This window comes from Pinus tabuliformis, chromosome 7 (assembly GCF_031772625.1).
Source record: "Pinus tabuliformis cultivar Carrire ecotype Pingquan chromosome 7, CPIR1, whole genome shotgun sequence".
NCBI lineage: Eukaryota > Viridiplantae > Streptophyta > Pinopsida > Pinales > Pinaceae > Pinus > Pinus tabuliformis.
In genome coordinates, this window is record NC_142293.1 from 1,025,366,396 (window position 1) to 1,025,380,998 (window position 14,603).

At 47.5% G+C, this 14,603-nt stretch overlaps 2 non-coding genes across 2 annotated transcripts; both read right to left on the minus strand.

The window, feature by feature from the left end:
* Positions 1-5,720: 5,720 nt before the first annotated feature.
* On the minus strand, positions 5,721-9,131 carry LOC149251140 (25S ribosomal RNA). Its single transcript, XR_016267762.1, has one exon. It is a non-coding gene; the product is annotated as a 25S ribosomal RNA (ribosomal RNA).
* Positions 9,132-10,245: 1,114 nt separating this feature from the next.
* Positions 10,246-12,058, minus strand: LOC149251141 (18S ribosomal RNA). The gene has a single exon (XR_016267676.1). It is a non-coding gene; the product is annotated as an 18S ribosomal RNA (ribosomal RNA).
* Between the last annotated feature and the right edge of the window lie 2,545 nt (positions 12,059-14,603).

The following is a 14,603-nucleotide window of genomic DNA, read 5'->3' on the forward strand; positions in this document are numbered from 1 at the left end:
CTGCAACTTGACAATCAATGGCTTTCGGGGGTTGCAAATCTGAATATGAGAAGTCTTGAACACTCAAGATGCTTCAAATCAAGACTTTTTGACATTTGATTTCTGATTGCATGGTAATTATCTCTGATGAACTGAAACGAATCAAAACAAAAAGGCAAAGATCCTTCACTTACTTCCCAATTTTCTGCACTTTCCTCGTCAATGTCATAGCTGATATGCATCATTTGATCATTGTACTCGAGCTGCTGTAAGTGAACTTTTTCCTCCCACAAACTAGCTGCTTGTTTGATTGCAAGATTAGCTTCTTTTTGGAGAACATAATCATCATCATACTGATCAAACTGAGGCAATTCATCATCAAACATACACATCATATCAACAGCTCTCTCTTCTTCACAATGATCTATAAAACAATCACTATGACAACTGGGATCAGAAACAAAATGTTTTGGATCAGCAACTTGTTCTTCTTTAATCAGCGAGCCATGAGCTTGAACATCATAATCACTCCTTGGGGTGATCCTTTGCATCATCTCTTCTACTGCACTTACCAAAATATCAAGCTTTACCTCTAGAGATGTCGATTTTTCTGCATCTATGTTTTTCATCTCTTCTTCCTTCAACCTTGCCCTTCGGATCAGTAGATGAGCCTCTACATTTACTGCATTGTTTTGCATCTCGTGAAGTGTTGTAATATCCCTTTCTCTCAGCTGAAACTCCATCTCCGGATTAAAGGCACCCAGATAGTGCAAGAGAGAAGATCTAGGAGTAGGCCTTATATCAACTGGCATTGAATAATAAACTTGATTAAATCTGGCCGAAAACTATTTTACTGTCTCCCCTGGCAATCTTTTCAGCTGGTTATACTCTTCTACAATCAAGAAAAGGTTCTGCCCGATCATCCACCTATTGAGAAAAACTTTGACGAACTGCTGGAAATCTGAGATGCTCGCATCAGGCAGGGTTTTGAACCAACTCTTGACTTTGGCTTGCAAAGAAAGAGCAAAAAGCCTTATACTGGCATCTTCTTCATCAACTTCAAAAAGATCTAGAAAATTCTCAACATTCTGCACATGTTGCTCAGCATTGACATTCTTACTTTCACCATCAAACCTCGGCAGGTATAGATCATAGTTTTTGGGGAAAGCATGGAGAATAGAAGGTAAAACAAGAGGTTTATACCGATATGGAATTTTACAAGGTGTATGGGTATGTACAGCAGGTATATAATCGGTCTTGGTTGCTTGGGGCTCATCAATTTGAAGATGGTCATCACAAAATTCGGAAAAAGGATCTTGATCAAGCTCAAAGGCATGCAAATCTTTGGTATTCACAATCTTCAGAGGGAAAGAATCAACTGCAGGCTGAGGATCTCTTCTCAAATACAATATACTTTGCAAAGCCTTCTTAACATTCTTGGGAAAAGAGAAGAAATAATTTATGACAAAGAACAAAATGTCTTGGATGAAATTCCAACTTGAATACCTGATCTGTCCATGTTGTCCTTTCATGTTTTTGCTGGTCGGGATCATCCTCCAGTGGAGTCTTTGGATCTGATCTCGAAAATGATTTAGAGTCGCCAGGTGAATGATTTCAGCCTTTCAAGTGTCTGATCGTTGTCCACCATCAACAATCAGATCTAAACTTGATACATGTACTGGGGTAATTAACAAGTTAAATGTCACGTTTACAAGCTAGACCGGAGATTGACTGAAGCAGCATTTATCTACTTCCGCTAATGCAAAGCAAAAGCGTTTCGAAGGCTACCTGGCATAACTTCAGGTTCCATCTGTAGCTTATAAAACAAATGACATCAACAAGCAAACCATTTGTTTTTCCCCAGTATGGTCGCCAATATGTTAGCGCTCGAATCTGCCTCAGGCTGAGGAAGGCAAAATCCAAGGCAACATCAAACCACTTAGCCTCGTAGCTAGCCCTACGGGGACAGGAGAGGGCTCTCTCCGGGTCTATCTCGACAAAAGGTCTTCAAAGGGCTGATATGACCAATAAAGAACACTGATTTTAGGCTAGTAAATTGATAGGGAAATTTTGATTTCAAATATTTTAAGTTTTGTTGGAAAACTGAGCACGACAATTTTGGGTGTGGGGATGAGACACAGTTTTTGCAGAGGTTTTTTTGGGGCAAGGTAGGAGATTGTCTTGATGCCTTTGAAGGAAGTGAATAGATAGGTATGACTGGTGAGGAGCTAAGGAGAGCAAGAAACCATCAGGAGTTCTCCTTAAATAGATGAAAACATAAATATTAAGCAAACTTAAAGGCAGAGCATAGAAACCACGAATTCTACCTTAACACTTCATTTAATTAATTTGCAGAAGAGAAGAGTAGGAAAATGATACACATAAAACGCTTACAAGTACATGAGAGAAGCACACCCTCAACACAAATAACCATATGAATCCCAAATAGTGCTGCAAAACCCTGGTCTTTCCTTTGCCAAAATTGCAGAGATACAAAGAGTAATACAGTCTAAGCTTATCCCTCAAGAGTCCAACCTCTCCAACCCCTGAAAATGACTAAGAAAATAAATAATATAGGCAAGCTAACTCATTTCCTTGCCTCTAGGGGTCGAGCGTATCATCCTAGGAGCTGTTTCAACCAATTCTAAACTGAGAACTACAATCTAGGCAATCAAAACAACTTGCCTCTATAAGCTAGGAAACCAATTCATTCATTAAATTTTTGACTTTTTATGAATGAATCTTCTAGAAGAGATAAATAAGTGCCATGACATCATAAAATTACATCAATGAGGGTGAAAAATCCCATCACAAGTCAAAACTGGTCAAAGCTGGGTGAATTCGAACTGAAGATGAAAATTTTGGAAAATATCCTGATGCGTAGTGCCCCAATTCTGAACGCGTAGCGCGCCTTTCAGCCCACTTTGGGGGCACGTCCTAACATCCAAATTGAGCTCAGGTGGTCTTGTTGGAAATTTCTGGATGTCTACTTTCCAACCCAAGTGGAATTTTACAATTTGGTGGCAATTTTCCCCTCCAAAATTGCAATCGCCCAAGACTGCTTCCTGTGTGTCCAAAAAGTGGCAGAAGGTCATTTTTTGCATGTTTTTTGACCTTCTGAGGGCTCAAAACCTGATGAAATGTCTTGGTAATTACTGAGAAAGTGTAATTTGTCATGAAAAATCCAAAAATGCTGAGTTTTTGAGAAATGGACTTGCCCATCTTCAGGGTAGCGCGCGGCGCGCTACGCGTTGAGGGCAAAAACCTGTGTGTGGCACAAAAAATTCACAATTGACAAAATTTTCTCCAAATTTCTTGAAATTTGGGCTGGGAGTCCCCAATCAAGTACCATGCTCAGAAAAATAGGCTTTAGCCAAAATTTGGAGTGGATCGGGCCTTTTTCTCCGTTTTAGTGCTTTGCTCAACCTCATTGGATCTGGCGATTGTATTTTTGACATTACTCTAAAACCATGACACCTGTGTAAAAAGTGAAGGAGGTTTTTCTTTTTTGGCATGTTGAGGACAAAATCCTCTCTCAGTTTTCCAAAATTCATCTTTAATTACTCTGAAACATCTTTTGAGTGAAACTTATCCCGATGTGTGAAACAAGGAATTTTGTCGAAATGAAGCGAAATGAAGGGGATAAGAGGCTTCTAAATTCTTGGGGAAATTTTTGGAAGTAGGGAGGGATGTTAGGAAGCAGGGGAAAGTGGAATTGTGGAGATCGAGTGAGGGGAAGGGGTCCAAAAGGGCAAAACACAGGCCCAACCTAGAAAATTGCTAGGTTGTAGCAAGAAACTAGGGTTTGTGCGAAAATGAGGAATTTGGCGGATCTAAGGGATGGGAAGAATTTAATAAGGTACTTTAAGGATAGGGGAAGGTGTATGAACATCAAGATACAATTTTTTTGCCGATGATTTGACCGTCCAAGAGAAATTGCCTTCAAAACCCTAGGAGAGGGAAACGAACCTTGCCTAGGCACAACTGAAGCATGAACAAGGTGTAAAATGACTCATTAGAATTTGACATGATGATGACAACCCTATGAATGATGATAGACTCAGCAGAATGATGACATGGACTGACATTTGGACAAATTTAGAAGGAGTGAAAGCAAACCCTAGACCTAATGCCTAGTGACCAAATTTTGCTTGAAGACTCACTGAAATGACAAAATTTGACCTTGACACTCTATGACCACTTTGTAAGAGCATATTTGATCACTCGAGGAAGGCTGGAAAGACTGACACTAACATTCCCGTGCCTCTTTTGTGACCCGCTCCACTACTTCGCACTTTTTTCTTGATCACCGAATGCTCATGTTCGAATGTCCATCTTCGAATGAATGCCAAATCCTCCAACGCCTTGCCATATTTATACGAGCGGTTGGGCGCGTCGCTGCCTAGGCCGAATCAAACACCACGTGCCAAAACGCCCTTACACATCGCAAACTTTCCATCCGATTTTTGGTCGGCAAACAATCCTTCATTCAAGTCGCCCCAACATGTAAGTCGGCCCGTGGGTTATGCCAAACGCTCCCACGCTATAAACAAACCATCGCTCCACCTCTAATGCGCATTATACTTATGTCCCTTCGCACATTTCAGTCATAGAGTTCGCACTTCGCACCGACGGGGAGAAACCGAACCGCAGGTCCTTACACCGCGTTTCCCAGACTTGGGTAGTAATTTTTGTTGTGACGCGAAATGGAAACCTCGTGTGTGTCCACTGACTTGGGTAGCAATTTTCATCGCGCCATGAAATGGACACCCCGAGTTCCCCGGACTTTGGTGGCTCTTCGTGGCCCCACGACATGGAAATCTGAAGTTCCACAGACTCTCGGGCGATTCAGGGTGTACCGCGACATGGAAACAGCGAGTTCCCCAGACTTGGGCAGCGGTTTCTAAACACACCAAGTTCCCGAGACTTGCGAGCTGGTCTACATCATCATGGAAACCCCAAGTTCCCCGCATTTCCCTCATGCCGTAAAATGCGGAAACCCATGGTTCCATCAAAGGGCGGGACATGGAAACCCCAAGCTTCCCAGGCTTGGGCGCCAGGGCGCGACATGGAAAACCCCGAGTCTCTGCAGGCTTGGGCGCCGTCGGCTTCGGTCGTGGCGCGACATGGAAACTCCAACTTTCCCCAGGCTTGGGCGTCGGGGCGTGACTTGGAAAACCCAGTTTCCACAGGCTTGGGCGCCGGGGCGTGACTTGGAAACCCCCAGTTTCTGCAGGCTTGGGCGCAACTTGTAAACCCCAAAAAAAATTTCGTTGGGCGGAAACCCCAATTTGTTTTTCTACGCCAGGCGGAACCCCCAAATTTTAGGCGCGACATGGAAGCCCTGAATTTTAGGAGCCCGGTGGAAACCCCAAATTTTAGGCGCCGGGTGGAAACCCCAAATTTTAGGCGTCGGGTGGAAACCCAAAATTTTTGGCGCGACATGGAAGCCTTGAATTTTAGGAGCCCGATGGAAACCCCAAATTTTAGGCGTTGGGTGCAGACCCCAAATGTTTGGCGTGACATGGAAGCCCGAATTTTAGGAGCCCGGTGGAAACCCCAAATTTTTGGTGCCGGGGCACGCCATGGGAACCCCAGTTTTCCTGGGCTTCAGCACCCTTTCCATCGCGGTGTGGAAACCCCAAATTTCCCGCCCCCAAGCAATGAAAAATTGTCGTCTGGAGGAAGAGGCAGAGGCACGAGAGGGTTGCTCGGATTTTGTTTGTGACAAGAGCGAAGCTCTGAATCGAGGCGACAAAGGGCTGAATCTCAGTGGATCGTGGCAGCAAGGCCACTTTGCCACTTACAATACCCCGTCGCGTATTTAAGTCATCTGCAAAGGATTCTTCTCAACGACCGTTTGGAATTGAACTTCAAAGCTGCCCTGATCGAGATGCTTTACGGCTGCGGTTTGAAAATGACACGGGCCCCTGGGGGTGACAAAGCGACACCCCTACTGCGGGTCAAGATACAATCGAAGAGTGACATGCACCGCGTCTAGCGTGGATTCTGACTTAGAGGCATTCAGTCATAATCTGACACACGGTAGCTTCGCGCCACTGGCTTTTCAACCAAGCACGATGACCAATTGTGTGAATCAATGGTTCCTCTCATACTAAGTTGAATTACTATTGCGGTACGGTTCATCAGTAGGGTAAAACTAACCTGTCTCACGACGGTCTAAACCCAGCTCACATTCCCTATTGGTGGGTGAACAATCCAACACTTGGTGAATTCTGCTTCACAATGATAGGAAGAGCCGACATCGAAGGATAAAAAATCAATGTCACTATGAACGATTGGTTGCCACAAGCTAGTTATCCCTGTGGTAACTTTTCTGACACCTCTAGCTTCAAATTCTGAAAATCTAAAGGATCGATAGGCCACGCTTTCACGGTTTGTATTCGTACTGAAAATCAAAATCAAATGAGCTTTTACCCTTTTGTTCCACACGAGATTTCTATTCTCGTTGAGCTCATCTTAGGACACCTGCATTATCTTTTAATAGATGTGCCACCCCAGCCAAAATCCTCACCTGACAATGTCTTCCGCCCGGATCGACCCACCGAAACGTGCCTTAAGGCCAAAAACAAGGGCAGTGCCCCGTATCTGCCCCATGGAATAAGTAAAATAATGTTAAAAGTAGTGGTATTTCACTTGCGCCGAAAATGGCTCCCACTTATTCTACACCTCTCAAGTCATTTCACAAAGTCAGACTAGAGTCAAGCTCAATAGGGTCTTCTTTCCTCGCTGATTCTGCCAAGCCCATTCCCTTGGTTGTGGTTTCACCAGATAGTAGATAGGGACAGTGGGAATCTCGTTAATCCATTCATGTGCGTCACTAATTAGATGATGAGGCATTTGGCTACCTTTAGAGAGTCATAGTTACTCCCACTGTTTACCTGTGCTTGGTTGAATTTCTTCTCTTTGACATTTAAAGCACTGGGCAGAAATCACATTGCGTCAGCATCCGCAGGGACCATCACAATGCTTTGTTTTAATTAAACAGTTGGATTTCCCTTGTCCATACCAGTTCTGAGTCGACTATTCGACGCCTAGGGAAAAGCCCCTGGGAGGGGGCATTCTACGCCCGTAGACCAATCGGCACGCGACTGCCCGCCCTCGCCGCGAGAGTAGCTCGGGCAGACTGCCGACAACCCACGAGTTGAGGGCACAGACCCCTAGGCCCAGCCCTCAGAGCCAATCCTTTTCCCGAAGTTACGGATCCGTTTTGCTGACTTCCCTTACCTACATTGTTCTATTGACTAGAGGTTGTTCACCTTGGAGACCTGATGCGGTTATGAGTACGACCGGGCATGAATGGTACTCAGTCCTCCAGATTTTCAAGGGCCGCTGAGGGCGCACTGGACACCACAAGACGTGCGGTGCTCTTCCAGCTGTTGGACCCTATCTCTGGGTGAACTGATTCCAGGGTGGGCAAGCTGTTAAAAAGAAAAGATAACTCTTCCTGGGGCCCCCGACGATGTCTCCAGATTTCCTAACGTTGCCGCCCGCCGCAATGTCCCTGTTCAGGAATATTAACCCGATTCCCTTTCGATGCTCGTGCAGAGTGCACCCTTGATACAAGGCTTCCCCATCTCTTAGGATCGACTAACCCACGTCGAAGTGTTGTTCACATGGAACCTTTCCCCACTTCAGTCTTCAAAGTTCTCATTTGAATATTTTCTACTACCACCAAGATCTGCAGTGGGGGCCGATCCACCCAAGCTCACGACCGAGGTTTCTCAACGACCCCTGTGTCCTCCTACTCATCGGAGCCAGGCAATTTCTCTGACGGTCGAGTATAGGTTGCGCGCTTCAGCGCCATCCATTTTTGAGGCTAGTTTATTCGGCAGGTGAGTTGTTACACACTCCTTAGCGGATTTCAACTTCCATGACCACCATCCTACTGTCTTAATCAACCAACACCCTTTGTGGGATCTAGGTTAGCATGCAATTCGGCACCGTAACTCGACTTTCGGTTCATCCCGCATTGCCAGTTCTGCTTACCAAAAATGGCCCACTTGGAGCTCTAGATTCCACGGCGCCGCTCAATGGAGGAGCGACACCCTCTTACCTATTTAAAGTTTGAGAATAGGTCAAGGGCATTATGCCCCCGATGCCTCTAATCATTTGCTTTACTCAATAAAACTCGCGCGTGAGCTCTAGGTATCCTGATGGAAACTTCAGAGGAAACCAGCTACTAGATGGTTCGATTAGTCTTTCACCCCTATACCCAAGTCAGACGAACGATTTGCACGTCAGTATTGCTACGAGCCTCCACCAGAGTTTCCTCTGGCTTTGCCCTACTCAGGCATAGTTCACCATCTTTCAGGTCCCAACAGGTGTGCTCGCACTCGAAACCTTCGCATAAGCTCAAGGTCGGTCGATGATGCACCCCCCGAGAGAGGGGATCTTGCCCGTCAGCTTCCTTGCACCTCACAGGTTTTCAAATCCGCCGACTTGCAAACATGTTAGACTCCTTGGTCCGAGTTTCAAGACGGGTCAAATGGAAAGCCTGCCAACCAACACCACGAGCGTGCAGGTGCACACGCCCCGCCACAAGGGCGCACGCTTCGTTCCTCGACCACCGCAGCGGCAAACTGACAGGCAGTAATCCACCTGCGCTTGTGACGATGCAGCAGCCCGTGTTGGTTTGCACCTCAAGTTGAGCGGCGGACCAGCCTGATCCATTCCGCATCTGAACGAGACGCATCGACAGCCTCCATCCACTTCCCTCCCAGCAATTTCAAGCACTCTTGAACTCTCTTTTCAAATTCCTTTTCATCTTTCCCTCGCGGTACTTGTTTGTTGTCGGTCTCTCGCCCGCATTTAGCCTTGGACGGAATTTACCACCCAATTAGGGCTGCATTCCCAAACAATCTGACTTGCCGACAATGCCTCGTGATGTGGCAGGGTCCCGGGTCGACGAGGCTATCACCCTCTCAGGCATCCCCTTCCAAGGGACTTGGCCCAGGTCCTCCGCTGAGGACACTTGTACAGACTATAATTCAGGTAGCGCCGCCACCCGGTTTTCATGCTGGGCTCTTCCCGGTTCGCTCACCGCTACTAGGGGAATCCTTGTAAGTTTCTTTTCCTCCGCTTAATTATATGGTTAAACTCAGTGGGTGTTCTCGCCTGAGCTGGGGTCACAAATTTGGAGCTAAATCCGCCCTACCCCATGGGAGGACAAGAGAGAGCAAAGCAAGTTCGAGCGATGCCACACAAAGCCCAATCACTCGCATTGCTTTTCATCCTTCCCGAACACCAATCCACAACAATCCCACCTTTTCTCCGTAAAGCTAGGGGTCGAAAGGAAGAAGGGAAGAAAACAACAGTAAAGAAAGAGAGATATCAAACGCGTCCAATGGCTCACAGGGGAGGCTCAAACAGAGAACAAGCTTCCCCACCCCCGTGCCTTCTCAAAAAGGGGGGGAACTGTAGGGGACGGCGATCGAGAAGGACTAGGGTGGCCACCCTCGGAACTCGCACTATTTTTCGTCCTTCCTGAACACCAATCCACAAAAATCCCACCTTTTCTCCATAAAACCAAGGGGCCAAAAGCAAGAAGGGAAGAAAACAACAGGAAAGTAAGAGATATCAAACATGGCTACCGGCTCACAAGGGGAGGCTCAAACAGAGAACAAGCTTCCCAAACCCCGCGCCCTCAGAAAAAGGGGGGAACTGCACAGGACGGAGATCGAGAAGGACTAGGGTGGCCACCCTGGTAACTCGCACTACTTTTCGTCCCTCCTGAACACCAATCCATAACAATCCCACCTCTCCTCCGTAAAGCTAGGGGCAAAAGGAAGAAGGGAAGAAAACAACACCAAAGAAAAAAAGATCCCAAGAAAAGAGAGAAGCTCAACAGCATGCCGAGTAGATGTCCGCTAACCAAAAAGAAATCAAACAAGGCACCCAATCAAAAAAGCATCCCACCTCTTCACACCCTCCCACACGCATTCAGCACAACACCCTTTACAACTTTACAACATATAGCAAACAACCAAGCAAATAAATCACAACCTAAAACTGACCAATAGAAAAGACAAGGGCCACGATGAGACCAGTGTCTGGAGCACGTTACTGAGAGGCACAAGCATGGCTTGCAAGCACACACGAAAAAACAAGTGTAGTTACCTCGAGACAAGCAACCAACAATGTTCCCGCCAAACACCAAACCTGCTCCCCTAGAGACGCACCACAAAGTCCCACATTGCAATCAATACCCAACCAACCTGAACCAAAAAAGAAAACCCCTGCTATCAATGATCCTACCGCAGGTTCACCTACGGTAACCTTGTTACGACTTCTCCTTCCCCTAAATGATAAGGTTCAATGAACTTCTCACGACGTCGACGGTGGTGAACCACCATCGTCGACGCAATTCGAACACTTCACCGGATCATTCAATCGATAGGAGCGACGGGCGGTGTGTACAAAGGGCAGGGACATAGTCAACACGAGTTGATGACACGCGCTTACTAGGAATTCCTCATTGAAAACCAATAATGGCAATGGTCTATTCCCATCACGATGCAATTTGAGAAGATTTCCCGATCCTCTCAAACCAGGAATAAAAACTCGTTGGCTGCATCAGTGTAGTGCACGTGCAGCCCAGAACATCTAAGGGCATCACAGACCTATTATTGCCTCAAACTTCCATGGCCTAAACGGCCATAGTCCCTCTAAGAAGCTGGTCGCGAAGGGGAACCTCTGCGTAGCTAGTTAGCAGGCTGAGGTCTTATTCGTTATCAGAATTAACCAGACAAATCGCTCCACCAACTAAGAACGGCCATGCACCACCACCCATAGAATCAAGAAAGAGCTCTCAATCTGTCAATCCTTACTGTGTCTAGACCTGGTAATTTTCCCCGTGTTGAATCAAATTAAGCCGCAAGCTCCACTCCTGGTGGTGCCCTTCCATCAATTCCTTTAAGTTTCAGCCTTGCGACCATACTCCCCCTGGAACCCAAACACTCTGATTTCTCAGAAGGTGCTGGCAGAGTCCTTAGAGCAACATCCACCGATCCCTAGTCGGCATCGTTTATGGTTGAGACTAGGACGGTATCTGATCGTCTTTGAGCCCCCAAATTTTGTTCTTGATTAATGAAAACATCCTCTGCAAATGCTTTCGCAGTGGTCTGTCTTTCATAAATCCAAGAATTTCACCTCTGACAATGAAATACGAATGCCCCCGACAGTCCCTATTAATCATTACTCCAGTCCCGAAGGCCAACACAATAGGACCAGACTCCTATCACGTTATTCCATGCTAATGTATTCAGAGCATAAGCTTGCTTTGAGCACTCTAATTTTTTCAAAGTAATAGCGCCGGAACTGCGACCCAACCAATTAAGGCCAGGAGCACGCCGCTGACAAAAGGGACAAAAGGGCAGGTGCACACCGAGTAGGCGGACCGACCCTCATGACCCAAGATCCAACTACGAGCTTTTTAACTGCAACAACTTAAATATACGCTATTGGAGCTGGAATTACCGTGGCTGCTAGCACCAGACTTGCCCTCTAATGGATCCTCCTTAAGGGATTTAGATTGTACTCATTCCAATTACCAGACTCGATGAGCCCAGTATTGTTATTTATTGTCACTACCTCCCCATGTCAGGATTGGGTAATTTGCGCGCCTGCTACCTTCCTTGGATGTGGTAGCTGTTTCTCAGGCTCCCTCTCTGGAATCGAACCCTAATTCTCTGTCACTCGTCACTACCATGGTTGGCCTCTATCCTACCATCGAAAGTTGATAGAGCAGAAATTTGAATGAAGCATCTCCAGCACAAGTGTTGTGCGATCCGTTGAGTTATCATGATTCACCGGAGAAGCGGGCAAGCCCACGCCAGCCTTTTATCTAAAAAATGCATCCCTTCCAAAGAGTCGGGACTTGGTGCACGTATTAGCTCTAGAATTACTATGGTTATTCGAGTAGTATGGTACCATAAAAAAAACTATAACTGATTTAATGAGCCAGCCGCAGTTTCACAGTCTGAATTAGTTCATACTTAGACATGCATGGCTTAATCTTTGAGACAAGCATATGACTACTGGCAGGATCAACCAGGTAACACCCTCCCGCTTCAAAGGGCATTCCGGGTGCTTTCTTACCAAGAGCCAGCTTGAACACCCATCAAGTCAAAGAGACGTCAAAATATCATGTAAAACTTTTATGCCTTGCACCTCTTGCACCCCAAGAAGGAAGCACACGCAACATGCCAAGGACATGGCGAACAAATGGGCAGACCTGCCGAGCCATAACGCACCAACGCCACTCCGGAGTTTGCCGCCATGGCCCAACCAACAAGAAAACGAGCGATCACTCACCGACTCCCTTAGAAATGCCTCCAAAGGCCTCCACACCACGCACCGAGGGCACCTAAGAGTCCACCTGGACAGCAGCAACGATGGACCTCAATCACCCGATCACCTGTGGTAGCCTCGATGCAAAGGAAACAAATGGAGAATGACCAACCACGCAACCTCTATATTATAAATGAGCCACAACCCTCCCCGCCCCCGCACCGAGGCCACCTAGGAATCCACCCGGACAGTAGCAATGATGGACCTCGATCTCCCGACCGCCTGCGGCAGCCTCGATGCGAAGGAAAAGGAAGGAAATAAAAAGAGGACGACCGACCACACAAATCCTATCATAGAGAGGCCATACAAACCTCCCCGCCCCACACTGATGCCACCTAGGAGTCCACCCGGACAGCAGCAACAGTGGACCTCGATCGGATGATCGCCTGCGGCAGCCTCGACACAAAGGCAAGGGAAGGAAATCATACAAGACAAACCTAGCGTGCAACCTCCCTTAGAAATGCCCCCCAACCCACCCCTCCCCTCCCTACACAACGGCCACCTAGGAGTCTACCCGGACAGCAGCAACGATGGATCCCGATCGCATGATCGCCTACGGCAGCCTCAATGTAGAGAGGAAACGAAAGGAAATAAAACAAGACCAACCGAGCCCCCAACCTCTCTGTGAAATGCCCCCCGACCCTCCACACCATGCACCGAGGCCACCTAAGAGTCCACCCGCGACAGCAGCAATGGTGGACCTCGATCACTTGACCGCCTGCGGCAACCACGATGTAAAGGCAAAGGAAGGAAGTAAATGCAAATCAAGAGGGTCGCTACAAAATACAAGAACACATATCCGAATAGGAGGAGGAGGGATCGGGCAGCTCCGCACCCCACACACCCTACGTACAGGAAACCTAGGGGATTTCCCACACCGGACGATGAATAATTTTCCCCTACAGCCACCTCCACGCAAAGGAGGGAGGTCGAAGCGTTCCACCTCGAAATCCTTCTTCCAGATAGCCCCCACCATCGATGACTATAGTAGCAAGCCTCCTCCCCATTGGACCACGAGCGCATACACAATTGAAATAACAAGTGCCCCCCAACCCTCCCCGCAAAGAGGCCACCTAGGAGTCCACCCGGACAGTAGCAACGATGGACCTCGATCGCATGATGGCCTATGACAGCCTCAATGCAAAGGAATCGGAAGGAAACAAAACAAAAAGACCAACCGAGCCCACAACCTCTCTTTGAAATGCCCCCCAACCCTCCACGCCATGCACCGAGGCCACCTAGGAGTCCACCCGCGCCAGCAAAAATGGTGGACCTCGATCACTTGACCGCCTGTGGCAACCATGATGCAAAGGCAAAGGAAGGAAGTAAATTCAAATCAAGAGGTTCGCTACACTATACAAGAACACATGTCCAAACAGGAGGAGGGATCGGGTAGCTCTGCACCCCACGTACCCTATGTACAGGCAACCTAGGAGATTTCCCACAGCTTTACCGACCGGACGATGAATAATTTTCCCCTATGGCCACCTCCATGCAAAGGAGGGAGGTCGAAGCGTTCCACCTCAAAATCTTTCTTCCAAATAGCCCCCACCACCGATGTAGCAAGCCTCCTACCCATTGGACCACGAGCACATACAAAATTGAAACAAAAAGTGCCCCCCAACCCTCCCCTCCCTTCAAAGAGGCCACCTAGGAGTCCACCCGGACAGCAGCAACGATGGACCTCGATCACATGATCGCCTGCGGTAGCCTCAATGCAAAGGAAACGGAAGGAAACAAAACAAAAAGACCAATCGAGCCCACAACCTCTCTTAGAAATGTGCCCCCTGACCCTCCACGCCACACACCGAGGCCACCTAGGAGTCCATCCGCGACAGAAGAAATGGTGGACCTCGATCACTTGACCGCATGTGGCAACCACGATGCGAAGGCAAAGGAAGGAAATAAATGCAAATCAAGAGGCTCGCTACACAATACAAGAACATATCAAAACAGGAGGAGGGATCCGGCAGCCCCACACCCCCCACACCCTACGTACAGGCAACCTAGGAGATTTCCCATAGCTTCACCGACTTGACGATGAATACTTTTCCCGTACGGCCACCTCCTCACAAAGGAGGGAGGTCGAAGCATTAACCCTCGAAATCATTCTTCCAAATAGCCCCCACCATCGACATAGCAAGCGTCCTCCCCATTGGACCAGGAGCGCATACACAATTCAAACAACAAATGCCCATAAACATTGTGACTTAACATTTCCAGCCGCAAAAGCCTGCCACGCACGCAAGATG